General features: G+C 37.9%; 1 pseudogene; it reads right to left on the bottom strand.

Moving 5' to 3' along the window:
• Positions 1–4,888: 4,888 nt before the first annotated feature.
• Positions 4,889–5,055, bottom strand: LOC122905625 (annotated as a pseudogene).
• Positions 5,056–6,643: the final 1,588 nt, after the last annotated feature.

The raw sequence follows: 6,643 nt of genomic DNA, 5'->3' as shown, positions 1-6,643 counted from the left end.
GTAGTAAGGTTTTGTGTTTTATTCGTTACAATAGTCTCTGTCTTTGAATTGCTGTGCTTGCCCCATTCACATTTATTTATTTATATGTTTTAAAAGATTTTATTTATTTATTTGACAGAGAGAGAGATCACAAGTAGCAGAGGGAGAGAGAAGGGAACAGGCTGCCTTCTGAGCAGAGAGCCGGATGTGGGACTCGATCCCAGGACCCTGGGATCATGACCTGAGCCAAAGGCAGAGGCTTTAACTCACTGAGCCACCCAGGCGCCATTCACATTTAAAGTAATTATTGCTATAGTTGGATTAATATCTATCTTACTTACAACTTTTTTCTCTTGTCCTTATTTCTTGTTTTTTTTTTTGTCTTCTAATTTTTTACCTTCTCCAGTTTTAAATGAGCATTTTATATAATTGCATTTCCTCTTGTCTCAGCATATCAACTTTATTTCTTTCAAAATTTTTTGTTAGTGGTTGCTCTAGAGTTTGTAATATGCATTTGCAATTAATTCAAGTCCACTTTTAAATGACACTGTGCTCATCACAGGTAGTGCAGGCACCTTATAACAAAGAATTCCCAATTCTTTCCTCCCATTCTTTATAACATCACTGTCATTTATTTTACTTAGCCATAAGCTGTAATTATCAAGTACACGATTACCATTATTATTTTGTACAAATTGTTATCTGTTAAATAAATTAAAAATAAGAAAAAGTATTTTATTTTAGCGCCATTTATTCCTTCTCCACTGTATTATTTTTTAACTTATGTACATCCAGGTTTCTGACCTATGTCATTTTTCTTCTTTCTGAAGAATGCCTGAACATTTTTTACATGGTAAGTCTATTGCTGACAAATTCTCTCAATTATCGTTTGTCTCAGGAAGTGTATTTCTCTTTTATTTATTTATTTTTTTGTTTGTTTGTTTTAAAGATTTTATTTATTTATTTGAGAGAGAGACAGTGAGAGAGAGCATGAGCGAGGAGAAGGGAGAAGGAAGGGAGAAGCAGACTCCCAATGGAGCTGGGAGCCTGATGCAGGACTCGATCCCGGGATTCCGGGATCATGACCTGAGCTGAAGGCAGTCGTCCAACCAACTGAGCCACCCAGGCGTCCCATCTCCTTTATTTTTGAAGAATAATGTTGCTGGATATAGAATTCTATGTTGCTTTTTTCATTTAGCACTTTAAATGTTTCACTCCAGATTCTTGCTTTACCTGGTCTCTGAAGAGAAGTCCAGTGTACTTCTCTTTTGTTGTTTTTCTGTAGGTAGGTGACATACCCCTCCCTTTGTTTCTTTCAAGATTTCCTCTTTGTCTTTGATTTCCTGAGTTTGATTATGATAAGTGTAGATTTTGGGTATTTATATTATTAAGTGTTTTTTGAGCTTCCTGGATCTGTGGTTCAGTGTTTATTGTTAATTTTGGAAAATTTTCAACCATTATTACTTCACATATTTTTTGTTTCTTTCTTTTCTTTCTGATATTTTCCTTATGTATATGTTAGACCCTTTCCATTTGTCCCACAGTTCTTTGATATTCTGTTCTCTTTCTTTCTTTTTTCTCTTTGCATTTAAGTTTTGGAAATGTCTATTGACAGACATACAGTAAAGATCATTATTTTGTCTCTTCAGACTGTTTTGTCATTTGTATGGCTTATAATTTTTTTGTTTAAAACCATATATTATGTATCAGGTAAAGAGAATGGAGGTAGATAGGCCTAATTTCTCTAAGAATTAGATTATGTTTACTGTTGCTTTGGTGTCAGATGTGAAAATTTTCTTTTATGTGCTTTTGTCTCTTGTCCTTGGGTTCTCCTGGAGGTTCCATAAATGGAATCTGAGGCTTGTATTTCTTTTAGTTGTAATCCCGTTTCATTATAAAGAAGCCCTACTGATGTGGTGTGTGGGGGGGTGATAATTTTTTTTAATTTAAAAATTTAATCTAACAAAATCTTTTTCCTCTCAGGCTTTCCCCTCTCATTAAACACTTCCTTCAGATTCTGATGCTTTATTATTGGCTGTCCATATTTAAGAGAAGGGCACTAAAATGCCACTTAAAAGCTCTGTGTATGGATGGGGAGGGAGTGGTAGGATGGTGATTCTAGATTGTGGACTTTACCATGATTCGTTGAATTGTTTGGGGGGAGAATCTGTGATATTAGTGTATTTCTTTTTTCTTTCTTTTTTTTTTTTTCTTTTCCTTTTCCTTGTCCTTTTCATTCCCTTTCCTTTCTTTTCTTTTCTTGGTCTAGTCCAGATTGCACAGAGGAGAATTTTTGTAAAAATTTTTCAGTTTCCCTGAGGGTTGCTGGAGGGGAGGGAGTGGGAGGGATGGAGTGGCTGGATGATGGACATTGGTAAGGGTATGTGTTATGGTAAGTGCTGTGAATTATGTAAGACTGATGAATCACAGACCTGTACCCCTGAAACAAGTAATACATTATATGTTCATACAAAAAGAAATAAACATTAAAATATCAATGGAAATGACGCTAATAAAAAGTCCTAACAGCAAAAAAATTTTTTTCAGTTTTCTTTAGACCGCATTTGCATTTCTCTTTCCTTCATCCTCTCAGTATACGGCATTATTGTTTTTCTTGATCACCACTATGCAGTGGCTTTATTTTATCTTGATATGGGACCCAAGAAACAGGAAATCCAATTTAGGAAAGAAGTCAAGTTGAGCTGTGGGGGTAGCATATCCTGTATAGCTGCCTGAGAAAAAGAATACATTTTTTTTTTTTTTAAACCTTGTATGTCTGAAAATGTCTTTATTCTATTCTTATGCTTGTTTGAAATTTTAGCTATGCTTAGTTTTAGGTTGAGGAAGATATTTTTTTCCAAAACAATTAAGTCATTGTTTTATTGCCTCTAAGTTCTTGGGTTATAATTGAAAGCTGCGTGCTCCCTAATTCCATTTCTTTTAATGTGAACTGTGACCTTACCCTCCTCCCTGAAGTTTTTAGTATATTTTCTTTAGCCCTGGCATTCTGATATTTTATGATGGTATGCCTTGATATACATCCTATTTCTCATCATGTTGCTCTCTTTGAGGACCCTCTTAATCTAGGAACTTGTGTCTAGTTCTGGGAAATACTACTCTATATTCCTCTGGTAATTTCTTTCCATTATTCTCTTCCCTTGATCTGGAAACATTTGTAGTCATATGTTAGATATTCTAGATTGTTCTCTTATTTTTAAAGATCTTTTCTATGATTTTCCATGTCTTTGTCTTTTTGTTTTACTTTATATTAGATTTTTACAACCTTACCTTTTATCCTTTGTGTTGAATCTTTTAATTTTTTCTACTATATATATATATATTTGCTTTTAATAGCTATTTTTGACTTTTATCATGTTAAATAATTCTCTTAAATACATGACAAACATTGTCTATCCATTCATATTTAAGAGCACTGAAAGCTAATAGCAAGCCCTCTCTATGCGATTGGACTTTAAACCTCTTGAGCTTTACTGTAGGGTCATTGGGAAGCTTTCTGGCTGGTCCCTTTGGGGAATTCCATGTTAGTATCTAGGATATTTTCTCTGGAAAATATCTCTGGATATTTTTTCTTCTTCAGTTTTCAAGAGTCTTCCAGCCTCCTGCTTGAGCAGGAATGGGTGGGAGATATCTCTCTGACTGCCAGCACCATGGGAATAGAAAGCACACTAAGACCCTCAGCTCCATCTTCATCCATACCTTCCACTGAACTTGACTGCTCAGGTTTTGGGTTTTAGGATTCTGCAGGATGAATCACCTTGCCCCTCTTGTGGAGGGGTACAAGTATTTTGATTGTGGTATGCTCTGTTAGCATAGTCAGACTGTACCCATTGCCCTTTCCTGCTTCTAGATAATCTATTGGAATCTTTTGCCCTCCCTTGTCTCCTTCACATTCTTTTTGTCCATTTTTATGCTTATGGGTGGAGTATTGGGTGGGAGAGTCAAGCTAATAAAACCCGAATATAATTGATTATATTAAACCAGTATCCCCTGGACTTGTACTTTTAGTCCAAGCAACTCTCTCAATCTGTTAAGTGGCAACTGAGTTTTACCTGGCCTAGGCAGGAACTTCTCCCTTATTGAAAGGGACATGATTTTATATGGGTGGTCATGGGCTCCTCAACACTGGGGAAAACCCTACAATCCTGACTTCTCTATGTGAAGCAATCCCACGGAGGCCAAGGGAGACTGAAAGGTCTCCATGGATACATGTTCTGCGTGAAGAATGTCTATAGTAAACCAGCTTCTCCAGGGCCTGCCTTTGGTAGCAGGGAAGGGCCCATGCCTCTGGCAGCAATCTCCAAGAGACCACACCAAAAACACAAATGTTAAACAGCAGTCACCTCAAAAGTCACTCTTTGCCCCTGTGTCTCCCTGTTGCTAGCATGTTATGCTGTAGAAGCAGTTGTCACTCCAGACCTCTCAGGAATGGGTCCAGTTTTTCCCGAACTGTTGCCTCCTACCAGAAGGGAAGGGAAGGAGGGAAAGGAGTTGACATTGACTGAGGTAGGCAGCATGCCAGCTGCTTTATATAGGCTTGCTAACCTCATTCTTGTATAACAACCCTTTCAGAATAGTATTATTACCCTCATTTTGTAGAAGGGGAAGCTGAGATTCAGGGAGGTTAAATAGCTTACCCAAGGGCATGGTGGCTAAGTAGCAGAATGGATATTTGAACCCAAGTTTGTCAAGCTCAAAAACTAGTAGACCTTCAGTAGACTACTGTGGAGGAGGATAAAGAAGGGGCCTCTGTTCCAGGAAAGCCAAAAGGAATCCTGCTCTACGTTTAGAGGATGGGCTCAGTCAATGTGGTCTTAGTGAACAAATACAATGGAAGGGTTCCCTTTTTCTTATTATTTAAGAGCCTTAAGAATACCTGGTATTATAGATCATTGTTTAGAAGAATCCAGAAACTTAGATACCCAACCAACTTTGAGTTGCCTTTGACCAAGAAATATATCTTGAGGATCTGACCAAATTTTTATCATTATTTTCAATTAGCAATAATCACGCCTCAGCTAAACCTCATTGGCTACGATACTGCCACTGCACAAAGTTATCATTATTTTCAAGTAATTCTCTCTGTGGGGAATCCATTGTAAGAATAACTTTGTTGGTTGATGTCACATTCATGTGCTTGAAAAGCAGGTTGACCTTCTTTTGAGACAGTTTTTGAAAGGACATTTTAAAAAGTAACAGGGAAAAAAGCAACTTATATTCAGGAGCAAGAGAATTTGGATGTGGACCTCCTTATTTTCCAGCACAATGGTTTAATGTTGAGCCTGGGACCCCAGTGTAGGAAGTGACATCAAGTGTGACCAAAACATTCAGTTGTTCCTGTATATTGTGCCATGTGGACATTACATTAGTAAGAACAAGATAATGTTGAATCATATCAACCACTTCTTAAGGGTTTAAATTAGTTCGTGTTTGTCTAATTCTTTTTCTCCAGCACATTTGTTCAAGTATTGGAGAGAACATAGATACATCAAATCTGGCTTAGGTAGGACTGTAGGTTGGGAGTAAGTTGTTCAGCAAAGAGAAGATCAGGAGCAGGATAACAAGTGTGCCTGTACATGTGTTTGTGTATGCATGTGTGATCATCTCAGGCATTGTGTTACTGTTTGGTGTTTTGGGATCATCTTTCTTATTCTGGCAAGTAGGTGGGCATGGATAGATCAGTCTAGATTAAAAGGGAAGGTTAATGTTTGACTCTCTAAGGCATTATGTACTGCTTAAGGCAGGACTGAAGTCTTTACATGGCTTTCTGAAAAATTCAAATAAAACATTGTCTTCACTTCTTCCTGAATTTGGTAGATATTGGCATTTGGGCATGAGTATGTAATTTAGGTGATAGTAGGTTCATATGGTACCAGGCAGGAATTTAATTTATGGCATTGGATGACTAATGGGAGCAACCAGAACTATGTATTTATTTTCCCATCAAGCAGTGAATTTACACCACTGATTTCCTCAAACAAAAAGTTCTCTAGGAATGCCATATTAAAACATCCTGAAGTTCTATGGGACATAGAAATGTTGCCTCCCTCCTTTCATTTCTTTCTTCCTTTTGTTCTGTTCACCTTAGCTGAGAAATGGCCATGTTCCATGTGCTGTGCTAGGTACCTGGGAGTGGAGTGGGGTCTGAGGGGCTGTTCCGTGGCATAAACTGACATGCCAAGGAGACAGTCATATTATTAAAAAGTGCATTGTGAGTACAACTGACAGTGGGAGATGGAAATAGGGATGCACCATGTTAACTAGACTTATGGTGGTCATCATCTCATACTACCTGTAAATATCAAGTCACTGTGTTGTACACCTAAACTGATACAATGTTATATGTTGATTATACATTTCAATTATAAAGCAAAGCAAAATGGAGAAAGAAACAGCAACACAAACCCTGAGCAAACAAACAGTGAAGATTCAGGAGGGAGCACAACTGGTGTGATGGTCGTGGTGATGATGATGAAGGATGGAGGCATGAGATGGTGAAGGGCTGAGAAGAGCTCCCTGGAGGGGTACGAGTGAGCTGGCCAGGTCCAAGGAAGGCTCAGAGTGAACCAGGGGAAATGTACCCATGTCAAAGGTAGGTGTGAGGGGAGGGTAGGCAGAGCAGGGGTCTCTAGCCTGTGGAGAGAGC

The sequence above is a fragment of the Neovison vison genome, chromosome 4, assembly GCF_020171115.1.
Source record: "Neovison vison isolate M4711 chromosome 4, ASM_NN_V1, whole genome shotgun sequence".
Lineage (NCBI taxonomy): Eukaryota > Metazoa > Chordata > Mammalia > Carnivora > Mustelidae > Neogale > Neogale vison.
Note: the sequence above shows the minus strand (reverse complement) of the source record. Positions and strands in the feature narration are given on the sequence as shown.